The sequence below is a fragment of the Protopterus annectens genome, chromosome 13.part0 (assembly GCF_019279795.1).
Source record: "Protopterus annectens isolate FY-2018-M chromosome 13.part0, PAN1.0, whole genome shotgun sequence".
NCBI classification, from domain to species: domain Eukaryota; kingdom Metazoa; phylum Chordata; order Ceratodontiformes; family Protopteridae; genus Protopterus; species Protopterus annectens.
The window spans coordinates 436,292,035-436,305,324 of record NC_056747.1 but is presented as its reverse complement, the minus strand read 5'-3'; positions in this window follow the sequence as shown (position 1 = coordinate 436,305,324).

Genomic DNA, 13,290 nt, shown 5'->3' with positions numbered 1-13,290 from the left:
TATTTTACTTGATTTTCTCTGCAGAGCTTAGCAGTTATCACAGAGAGTATGTGGCAAATGAGTAATCAGGTGATGAGGTCACATATAACTGTGGTAGAAGTAGAGTTCAGGATCATCTACCAACATTTAGCTCTCTGGTACTTTGTCTTTAATATTAGATGCAGAACAGTGACCGCGTCAGAGAAATAAAATAATCTGAGTAAAAACATCCTGAAATAATATTAGCAGTATGTGACAATAAGCCTCAATATAGAAACAATGCAAGTAGGTGTCAGAATCAACAAAGCCACACAGTAAGGGAAACAGATGTATGAAATATTTCATGGGAATAGGGACATATTAATATATATGATATAGTTTCTTTGTAAAGTTAGAACTGCAAACAAAGTTAGAACTGCAAACAACTGGATATTAATCTGAAAGTCATATCCTGTTACTCACCAACATCAAATGTGATTTATTTTTATCAGGCTGCTGTTATGGAGTGACTGTTAGTTTGAAATGCAATATAAATCTGAGTCACATAATTCAAAATGACATCTGAACATTTTAAGCTATTCAGGCACAACATTTCCGACTGTTGTTGTGCATAATGGGCTTCTAACATCTTGCTGATTTCATTTGTCCAGCTTCACTGGCTTGAAAAGGACAACGTTGAGGTTAAAGATCATTGCCAATACACAGTTCCAAGAGGTGGGTGATTTCTACCTCAACTTGCATGACATGGCCCGACTGAGAAATGAAATATGTTTCTGAGGATACCTATGGAAAGCAGTTTCTCTTTGATGGTAACAAACCTAAAAGTAATACACATAAGTAGTCAGTAGGCATGCAGTCCAGGAGCTCATTAAGGAACACAGCTCAAATTCCCAGTTGCTCCAGAGCACACACTTACTCAATGTCACACAGCAGGAAAATGAAGGTGGAGAAATTCAAACACTGTACCCTTGGCACAGGAAGGAGCTCACTAACAGGTCAGGGATTTAATCCCCTGTACTAACTACTAGAGAACAACTAAGATTTAGAGAGACTGAAGAGATGGCTCAACATTTGGTGAAAAAAAAGTTAGAAAGCTATAAACCTACCTAGATACCGAATAAAAGAACTATGTTAGGTAGAAGGGAGATAGAAGACTTGAGATCAGACAGTCATATTCAGACAGATCATCTGCACTAAGGACCACAGGAATCATGGAAGCCACCTTGTTTGGATGAATGGCAGGTATGAGTTCAGAAACAGAACTGTACATCCATCAGTCAATTTCCAGTGCATGGAAACGTGTAAGAAATGGTACAGTGAGCAGTAGTACCAAGTGTTGTCCCTAGTGAGAGCACACATGATGACAAACACATATTATGGTGCCATGGGAAAGGAACAGTATATAGGGTCTATATCCATTCAGTCTGCATCCTGGCTGGCATCCAGGAAGCTGGCAGCCTCCATGAATTCTCAAAAGTTTTCCTGGGCACCAAATATGTAGGTCATATGTGGCTAGATGTTGCCACTATTGTAAACAGTATTTACTGATCCCTCTGCAAGACAGACATGCATATGTAGTCGATGTTTTAATGCATGGATGTAGAGATGTCAGTGAGGTTGTTAGAATACACAGTGCCAAAGAGTGTTGAAGAAAAAGAGGCACACAGGAAGGGCAGTCTGTGTGCCCATGACAATGATACTGCACAATGCACCAGGAAAAGGGTCACAATCTTGCAATAATCAACTGAAATCTACACTATAACAAGGTTTGTGTGAATAATTAAATAATTCACTGACACAGTATGCAATACACCTACAGTTGCATACAACAGGACAACAGTAACACCACAGTACAGCTACACTGTACATGCTATTTGGGATTTTGACGTGTGTGAGGATATACTGTTCTTCCCACCCTGAAATACACACTGCACTCAATGAATAAAATATGTCCAAGGTGGTACTCAGTAGTGAAGGATGCCATTCAAAGAAATTACTTGGGCAGCTACCCCATCACTTGTATATGCAAACAAACCCAGATTAGCATCTTATGACAGTACTTTTTTCCTATACCCTTCTTACCTCTGATTGGCTCTCTGGACCCAGCAGCAAACATAATTCTACCACGATTCAATGGAAGTCCACAGTGGTCAGTATAATGCGCTAAGGCTGTAACATTAAGCTGCAGATAGCGGTGTGCTACATTACACAAGTCTTCTGCACACTGCTGTGACACTGCACATGTGTGTCTGGATTTTTGCCTCTATGCCACAAAGCAGTGCCTGGGGAACTATAGTTTCACTTGGCAGCCAAGATCCTGATATCCATAGCAGTCATGCAACCCATAGCTGTTTTTCATCACAGGTACATTGTTGGCTCTGGAATGCACTGCTGGTTTCACAAACTGAGCCCTTGAATTAATGCATGTGGGTGCACTCATATGCATATTATGTATTGTGCATCACAAGCCTGAGCATTGTGAAATTACATATGCCTACTCATGTCCACTTGTTCAGGTGTTTGTAGATGTATGCCCATCATCCCTCTATTTTTCAAACATTAGCCCCATGCCATGTGTCACATGTACTAATCTCTAGCCATGTGATTTCACCAAGTAAATGTGGAACTATTAAAGGAAGGAGCATAGGAGATCAGGAGATAGTTTCACTACTTTACAGACCCGAAGATTGTGTACAAAGTACTATTCATAGATGTGTACTTCTTTCCTTGGAGAATTTTAACCAGTGTATGACTGTTATTCTGTGGGTGGTGAATATCCCATACCAAGAATACATTGAACTGAATGAAACTACTCAAGCTGAGAAGTCAAGGCTGTTTTGATAAGAGTTGCACATCTTAAAGAGAAAATATTTCAGTAATCAAGTTCTGAAACACATTTGTTCCTGAAACCACAAAACACATAGCAGACAGCACTGGTGCAACCCCACATATCATTTAATCCCTTTTTCAATACCAGTGTCTCTGTCCCCACAGCTCATTGACTATGGTTAACCTAGTGCAAGCTTGTATTAACTGGGACAAAAAAAAACAATCTGAACTGCAATACAGTCTGTGGATCTACTTTTTCTCCCCTAGATCATACTGGCATCTCCCATTGCCTGTTTTTAATCCAGTCTAATGAAGTAGGTTAACATTAATACAAAGCAAATCAGCAAACCTCACAGCTATCCTTGCCATAAATCACCATGCTATCCATCTAATAAGTACTAATGGTTATGAATGCTGAGCTGTTTATTTTCTCTCTGTGAACATGATGCATTGGTTATGTACCCAGTGTTTCCCAATGTAAGCAAACTACTGATTAACAATCATGGAAACCATGTTTTCTATAGTGACTTTTGTAAGGGGGATCTCCCATCTAATTCTTATGTGGCAGTTAAGGGAGCACCACCTCTCTGTATAAATGAAATTATAGAAACTGCAGGCTGTAGAAAGTATATAAATGGCTATTAAATTCTAATAAAACAATACACATAAATAGCTAGTAAATGCTAATACTGATTTATTTACCCATACTACTATATGGTTTTACACAAGGCTGAGCCAGTTCTAAAAAAGCACCTATGCTCCTGGAGTAAACAGTTTCATTTATACTGGAATGGTTACCCAGGTCAGCATTTTTAATAACCAGCAAATTGGACACCAGGAACATACCCATTAACTGTGTTTAGTAATACCCAACTAAAATTGTTTAATTTCTTAGATTTTGTGCACATCAATCAGGGTATTGTTTGTACTGGAACATTTCTATACAGTATGCACAGAATGACTTGTAAATGCATCTCTTATTCATAGCATCCACATTCAAGTATATAATGCACTCATTTTCTTTTCTAATGTTTTTAATCTTTACCACATTGTTTCAAATGTTTAATGTACTGACACATTTTCACCTGCAATCTTCTCTGAATTACTGATATATCTCTTGATTTGGAAAAGACCAACACTGCTATTCAAAAAGTATCCCACTGTGGGGATAAGAGCTGCAGCTAAAAATGGTTATTTCCCCAATCATAGAAAATGCAATTCAGAGACATGTTTGTCACAATGAGGAAAGGCCTCATTATCGGATAATCAGCATGTCTCTGAATTAATGGTAATTACTGTTAGTGTGAATCAGCACTTCCCTGTGGTAACCACCACTGGTGTCCCATGATGCATCACACTGGCACAGGAACTACCCTCATTCAGTCTCACACACACGCACACACACACAGGAGGGTGTTGATATATCAGCACCTTCTCTCATGAAGTCAAAAACTCCAAAAATGCTTTACTGAAAGCATTTGCGGTAAAACTTGGAGTAAATCTTTTTCTGCTGCACCCTCCACACTGCCTTACCTAAATATATCTACTCTGAAGTCACATAATAGTGGAGAAGAGAGAATTCTCCACTACTTGTGAAAGTACTTTGGCAAAACATTTTCACTGAAACTGAATTTGCCAAAACTGCCTTTGCTCTACTGACAAGCTACACACACACGCATACACACACACACACACACACACACACACACACACACACACACACACACACACACACACACACACACACACACACACGTACTTCTACCCTGTCCCTGAGTTGACAGAACATCCCTGCTGTAGACTCTGATTTTTCCCCTTTATGGATCATGGATGATTACAGTCAGTCAATAATGCCAAACATTAAGCATTTCCTTTCTATTGTTTAGGAAAGTGCATCATGATACTGCACCAGTTGCACAAGTAACCCTTTAAGTGACTGGAAGTAGTATTTAAAAAAAAATCTCCCTTAATCCTTCAAAAGTTCCTTCTGGCATTGTTCTGAAGTGTTGAGCATGGTCGTTTAGCAGTATGGTATCCCCCTCCCATTCGAATGTACCCCCATCCCTCTCAGTTGTCCCTGATTTTATACTGTTCTGTACTTCAAACCTTATAAACAATTACAATCAGGAAATAAGGCCAGACTTGAAATGTTTCATACTTCTTATAGGTTACAAAATAACATCTAATGCAAGCCCTCTAAGACTGGAAGACTAAAAGCTCTGAGTTTCTAAGAAGTTACTTTTGAACCAAAGGTACAAGGTTTGAAACTTCTTCCTAGGTTTTACAACACTGTTTGTCAATGGCTTATGTTAGAATTTAAAAGAGTATTCTTGGTGTCTAGTTGTGGTGCAGAATACTAAAGTTCTACATTGTTAACGCACTGTTTTGTGAGCCAGGGTTTCAAACCTTTTTCTCTGTCCACTGAAATCTCTGGTGCCTAGTGCTCCCCCACCCCATACATCTGTCTTGCTGCAAAGCCTGTTGTTTTACTAACTTTTTAAGTGGCTTTCCTGTAATATTTCAATATGATCCCTGGTGTCTAGCATTCCCTCACACATATTTCTTTCATTCGTCAAGACTGTTGTTGTATTAACTATTTTAGTAATATCAAAATAATATTCCAGAAGTGTTCCTGGTGTCTAATGTCCCACACCAATATTTTAGGGTTTGCTTGTTAATCTAGGGGAGTTTAGATGTTTGATGGCCTCCCCAGCACACACATTCTCACATACATTCACACACACAGCCCCCTACATGATCACGTTCACAAACACACTCATCCATTTACCTATACACACACACCATCCCTACATGTCCGCTAAACATTTCACTAATTATTTTGTGCTTTGCCCCTAATTCTGGAGGTAAAAGTTGAGAGCTAAGGTCCTATATAAGATAATTGAATTGAATGATATCTTATGAATAATGTGTGCAAGGGTGGGATCATAAGGGATGAGGGAAGTTATGTTATAGGAGATGGAGTTTTGGAGTCTAGGTGACAGTGTGTTTAAATGCAGGCGTATAACAGTCAGCTGAATACACCTGAACAAGAGGATAGCTGAATGAGTTTATTATGGAGGCAATGGCTTTCTGCTCCTTTATTTTGATGTTTATTTTTTCCTGAATGCTAGAAGGGAGGTTAAATCTATGATGATAGGGAGGATGTCTTCCCACTACTTTGGACCCAGGATGGTGATGTTGTGCTGATTGCACTTTTTAGTAGAGAAAACTGTATGCAGAGAAGGAGCTTGTGAGGGGTAAAATCCATGACTATATGTTGTCTTTCTGACTGTGAAGCTTTAAGCCAGAAATTGGAATGAATTTTGGTTTAAAAGTTTAAAACGGTGAGAACCTAAAAGAAGGATGGATCTTTGTCGGACTGGGTATCAGCTGGCTTTTTTGAGGAATGAGCACATATGCTTTTATCTTGAGGGTAGGTGATCTAATCCAGGTGCTTCTACTACCGTTCATACACAGATAGTCATACTAAAGCAGCCTCCATCTTGTCATCAGTTCTTTCCACTCCAAGAAACAACTTGAGAATAGGAACCAGCTGGAGAATATTCTGCATAGCAGGGACAGGAAACAATGTCATTATCATACATGGGTGCATAGTTTAATACTAATGAGCAAGACAAAATGCTAAGCATGTCAAGGGGTACATCTATGCTTCTAGACAAATCATTTAGATTATAGACCTCATAGAGGTTAGCAAGCACACATCTCACATCTCTGCGTGTTAATTATTAAGGCTTCTGGCATAATTTGGTGTCAGAATGGGTGAAATATCTGCCAGAACTGACATTTACATTCACTGTCAAAAACCTTTGTATTTGGAACTCTAATAGTATAATTCTAAGTGGAAAGATGTCTCAACTGGAGCCTCTTAGAATTCTTGTGCTTCATGGAAATTTAGCAGAAAGATGGAAGACTTGGATGCAGCTATGTGTTACTGGGGAAAACAAGCCCTAAAAGTAAATAACTCTAACTTTTATTTTGAAAATGAGAAAAGCAAAATAGTAGCACATAATGAAAAATCTAGTAATTACATGCAGTCCAAACAAACACAAGATGACATTAATTAGACATATGGTCTTCACAAGAGTTCAATGTCACATAGAGACTATAGATGCTAATGTTACTCAGTTGAATGGTAGTTGCAGAGATTATGAACTTGATGAGTTGTGTGATTCATTAATAAAATATAAAATAATTTATTGCATAACAAATTATGAAACAAGGGGCAGCTGTTAAGATAAACAGACCTGATCTTGTAAAGAGCTGTGGGTATGTACACAGCAATAAGATTGTTAGTTCACAGTTAAAAGAATTACACAATGAAAACAATATGGCAAAAATGGGAAACAATAGCAGAATCCAATGTAAAATCAATGGTTATTAAAAGAAGTATTTGGCAGGGCACTGTAACAAAAATGAAATCCAGAAAAGCTGCTCATGCAAGCAACATTTTGGTTTGAAAAGTTACTGCTCAAAGCATAATAGGAAGCATTTAATCAAGTTTGCAGTACATGTGCTAAGACATTTGCCTAAAATATTTAAAAGCTGAACAGAAACATGAAAATTAACTGCTTATTGGTACTATATAAGTGAGATGACTTTGTACTGCGAAATGTATTAGAAAAACTGATGTACCCAGTGGTCTAGTGGTTAGGAATCATAGGTCTCATCTCCTCAGCTTATTCTGGGTCAGGGAAGCTTCAATGTATTTTTAGTCTAGCATTTTGTGCAGAGGACTAAAGTTCTGACTTATTAATGAGCTGTTTCAAGTTCCAGTGGTACAGGGTTTGAATTGTTCCACCTTCATTTGCCTACTGTGTGACTCTGAGCAAGTCATTTAACCAGAGAGTGCTTTGGGGCAATTGGGAATTTGTACTAAGTTCCTGGACTGCAAGACTAGTAACTACTTATTAACCTAAACTGAGACAAGCTAGCTTGTTGGAAAGAGGTACTATGAATTAATAGCCAGAATGTAGAATGTAAACAAGACATAGGTGCAGAGTATAATACTTTGTCACAAAATGAATTTAAATATTTATATTTAGTTGGGGTTGAGGACACAGCGATATGTACATTGTTAGCTCATTCTGACCATAAGTTGGCATCATTAGGTCAAAACTTGCTTAAGTGTTAGTACAAAAATATGACGTTCAAATTTATTTTCAAACATTTGCGCTCAAAGATGTGAATTTCCTTAACAATTTAGATTATGTGACTCGTGAGAATTAAGAGTAACAAAATGAGCATGCAGAATAAATGCAAAGACTGCATGTGCCAGGAATCAATCATACTATGATACAGACATTTCAGATATTGTACAACATCATAGTAACTACTATGCTGGTGTGTATACATGGTTAGGAATCTTGCCAGGAGACTATCACATATACATAAGGCCTGATGCAATGTCAGTGAATCATACTCCCAGCAAAGTATCAACAACACTCATAAGTGCAGTTCAGCAGGAACTGAAGAGAACAGCATGCTCAGATGCAGATGAACAGAAATTGAAGAGAACAGAGACCTTAGATGTCACCCAGAAGCAAAAATAGAACTAGCAGAATTGGCGAATAGTACGGCTACTCTTGTCAAGTAAAAATAGACAAGATTTGCATTTGTACTGATCTAATATATATATATATATATATATATATATATATATATATATATATATATATATATTTTTTTTTTTAATTAAAATGGGGTATTACTGGTATTGACCAGATGTATTCCTTTTGACTTATGTTTCAAAATCCTTAATTTAATAGATTACAAACTTAATACTGATAAACTGAGAGATCCAAGCAAAGGTTGTTCCTTTCTTCAAGCTAAAAGAGGTAGTTTAGAGGACACTATAAACTGTGTACGTGATTATGTACGGAAATAAAACTTAAAATGTATTTTCCATAACACAAATCCTATATTTATAAATTCAGTCTACCAAATAATTTATCCCCAACTATGACTTGAATTAGAGGCTTTCTTGTAAGTTATAGATTTAAGGACAACGTTATCAACTGAACTGAAATATTTGTTTTATAACACAATGCAAGTTGAACAAATAGCAAGTAATGGCCTGAAAAATAAACCTGACAAAGGTATGTAACTAGTGATTTTAAAGACTGATTTTGCTAAACCATAGAAGTTAGAAATGTTGAGCAAGGAAAGATATTATATGAAAGCCGGCTGGGAGATATATATAGATATAGATTTGTTTGTACAACAATTATTAAACAAAGGAGTTATAGATCACAATTTGTCCAGTTATTTCAATATAAAACATTCCATATCAAGTTGTGTATTTGGCCTACCTAAAGTTCACAAAGATATAGATCCTCCTCCATTCCGACTGATAGTTTAAATTGTGGGTAGCAAAACTGAATTGCTAGCTATTTATGTTGATAAGATGTTACAAAAGGTTATTATGAGTACTTCCTACAGGAAGGACTCATTTGATTTGATTAGACATTTGAATTCATTCTGCTGACATTTTGGATTTTGAGTTTTTGGTTACTATTGACATCAAATTGTTGTATGCAGTAATTCCAAATGACATTGGCCTACAGATTGTTCAAGAAAAGTTATATACAGTCACTCGTTATACTGAAAAACAATCAGACTGTTGATGGAGTCTTTAGATATTATTTTGTCATTTCATTTTTTGGAATTTAATTCTCTTTTTTATCATCAGATTAATGGTGTTGTGATGGGGGCCACAATGGCCCCCAGTTATATAAATGTATTCATGTTGGGCTAAGAAGATGGAACACATTTTTAAATCTAATTATATTAGGTACATAGCTTTGTATAGAGTTTTATTGATGATATTTTTTTTTTTTGCTATGGAAAGGTGAGGAATTTAGTTTAAAATATTTTATTGACTATATTAACAATGCAAGTGACTTTTTAAATTTTATGTATAGTTATGACAGAGTGTCCATTCATTTTTTTTGGATATTGTCATTTATAATACCCAAGAGCAATTGTCAGCTACAAAAGGGCAGAACAATGCTTTCTTGAGTTTTGAAAGCACGCATTTTAAAAATCTGAAACAGAATATAGTTAACAGTCAAGTGGTATGTATCAACAGATTAACTGTTGACAATATATATATTTTTTTTTTTGCTAAAAATTGGAAATGTAATTGAAAAGCTGCATATGAGTAGATATCTGCCCATCTTACGAATAAAGTTTTCAATAATGTTAAAAATGGGAGGGCTAATGAATAAAGACCTTCTAGACTGCAGGCAGAAGTCAATACTATTAAAACAAATAAAGATTACAGAACAGCTATGCCACTGAAATATTTGGTTGATGTTAAAAGCATTCAAAATCTGAATTTTAACAATTGGAAAACTTAACAGGATTTCCTGATGCTATAAAGAAGATAGGGAAAAAACATTTTTGTTAGAAAAAGAGAGACTAATCTAAAAGAAATCATCCAGACAATTTAAGTAACCTTATTAAGAACAGTTCCCCTGGTTCAATTAGTTGCTCGGGTAGCTGATGGAGCAGCAGGGAAGGGATGAACATGCCCATCCAAGGTGGGAGGGTGCTTGTTAATTTGGTCCCTAAGGGGAGGTATGGTACAAAGAGCAGAGTTGCCCTTGAGCATAATTAATGAGTTTGGAGGGCAGGGAAGGGAATGGGGGGGTCAAAAAATAATAGTAATTCCCCTTTGAGAAAGGGGATGTTTAAGTGCAATAGCTGTAATTATTTATTTATTTTTTCCCTTTCTGATCAGGTTACTCCCACTAGGCTAGTAACCTATTTTCAGGGGAGACCTGAAGTAGTATTTATAATACTAGGGGAAATTTGTCCAGGGTATTTGGGAACTTCCCCTTCTCTTTTTGATAAATGCCATGGGATCTTCTACATCTACTTTAGGTGCCACCAAGGATGGCACATTCAGGAGTGCGGCATCTTCCTTGCTGCACTTCAGTGTCAGTACCCGATCTACCTGGTATATTTATCTATCAATATATGTACCTATTGTAAATATATTGATACACAATTCAATCAGATTACAAATAGAGCGATGCAGGAAGATAAGAATCCTGAGTTTCTTCTCATTAAATATATGTTTGTTGTTTACTTAGCTAGATGTACAGGATATCCATCATTTTATATAAGTAGAACTACCAGTGAACATCACAGTATAACAAATGAACATTTTTATATAATATAAAATAGTGATTATTCAAATGCCTTGTTTAAGCATTACAGAGAATGCATATTTAAATCTGTTTGCAGTCATTAATCATGTAAAGGATTTTAACCATAGGTTTGATGCAGAAGATGAAATTGATTGGAAAGAGTATTTCTGGTAATTAAGACTGGATACTTGTAATTGTTCTTAGCTAAATGACAAGAAAAACTTCAAAGTGTGTTTAGAATGAAGAAGTTTGAGACACCAAGTCATGTGATTCAACACGTGAGTACACAACAATGATATTTAAGCTTGTTTTGAGTGCAATCGTTTAGTATGATGAAGTCTCATGTAGCGATGAAAGCTCTAACTGTATCCAAAATATGAAAAAAAATGTTTTTATAGTTGGTTGTTTTTTATTTAGGGTATAACTTATTGTTTACAGCTAAATAAGTAGTCTTAAGGAGGCCAGATATTATGATTATTTCAATACTATATGCAAACTAGGGTTTCCAGCAGATAAATCTAGATGAACAAGTCTCCAAATTGTTTATTTTTAATATCTCTTTAGGAACATACAAATTCCTTAAACTTTCATCTGTTATTTCAATAGTGGTGATGGTGTTTCAAAGATCTCTTGTGAAATTAATTGAAACTCCAGAAAAATCTGATCAATTGTGGAAAAACAATGTCAAGAAAGCAGAACATTTCAGATGTTTCTTGGGATAGTGTAGTATCTTGCAAAGTTCATGTCTAATATATCTTATATAACTAAGAAAGCTGTTAATGCAAGAATGCAGGAATGGAGATGTGAACAGGAAAAGAGTTTGAAATACTGAAGAAATTAGATATTGTTGTAACATTAAAATGGGGTGACAAGAATAAGGAAATTGTATTGCAAGTAGTTGCCTTTCAGAATGTATTGGAGCAGAGAAAAGATCAGCTGCCTATGGGTCAAAAGCACAAACAGATGAACAAAAGATATACACTCTGCTATAAAAAGAACCATTACCAGCAATGTGCAGATGTTCAAAATGCCATGAATTTGTCTAGGCACACACACACACACACACACACACACACACACACCACACACACACACACACACACACACACACACACACACACACACACACACACGCACACACACACACACGCACACACACACACACACACACACACACACACACACACACACACACTTGTTCCGGTCCCCTTCAATAAACACATTACACCAAATGACATTTGACGACCTTTATTAAAAACTTCCATAACATAGCTTTGATCACCAACATTCATTAATTACAACTAACCATAATATAGTTGATTCTAAACACAGCATAACATCCTTGTGATGTTAATCAGGGCAGCGTACCTACTCACTGTGCCCCAGTAACCAGCGTCCATACCTCTGCTTGCTTACTTTACTTATGAAGCACCATCCTTGTAATGTTAATCAGGGCAGCGTATCTACTCACCCTGCCCCATAAGCAGGGTCCATACCTCTGCTCGCTTACTTTACTTATGAAGCAGCATCCCATCTCACTTCATAAACCATTCACTGAATTACCTTCCAACCAAATAAGCAACATCATTACTTCTGTTTGCTTACCTATTAAGCAAGCTTCCTCCAGCTGCTCATTTCCTTTCCCCACCTCCTTGAAATGAACCTTCAGACACCAGAGGGGGAACAGAAGAGGGAAGCCTGTCCCTCTTCTCTGCTCACCAGCCTGACCAGGCTGTTCCCCATCCCACCTACCAAAATTATCTAAGCAACTACCCCCCACAAAACAGGGAGTTAAGCCAAACATCATTAAGTGTACTCTTTTGTAAACCAAGTCCGATGCCTGCCATCAACCCCAAAGCCCTAACATACCAGCACTGAAACACACCAGTATTAAAACGTGCCTTGATGAACCTAAATAAAATAGCATTACCTGTGACCACTTAGTACCACACCAGAACATCCACTCCCACCGAATACCTTCCTTTTCACTCCACTTCTGTCAGACAACTGACCACTACTCCCTCTGTTAACTGCGCTCTGTGACTGCATTTTACCACTCTGGTAACCAGGACCTGTTCTGCCATCACCTTCCATGCTACATCCTTCATGCCCCTACTGCTAGCTAATGGGATCACCTCCTTCAACCCATCGACTGATACAAAGCCTGTGTTGACACCATGTATGACCTCCTTGCATCGCAATCCACTAGCCGAAACCACCATGGAAGTACCATCTGCAAAGACAAACAAATGTAAATAGTCTGAAATACATAACACATTTAACCACAACCTACCCACCCAAGTAGCAT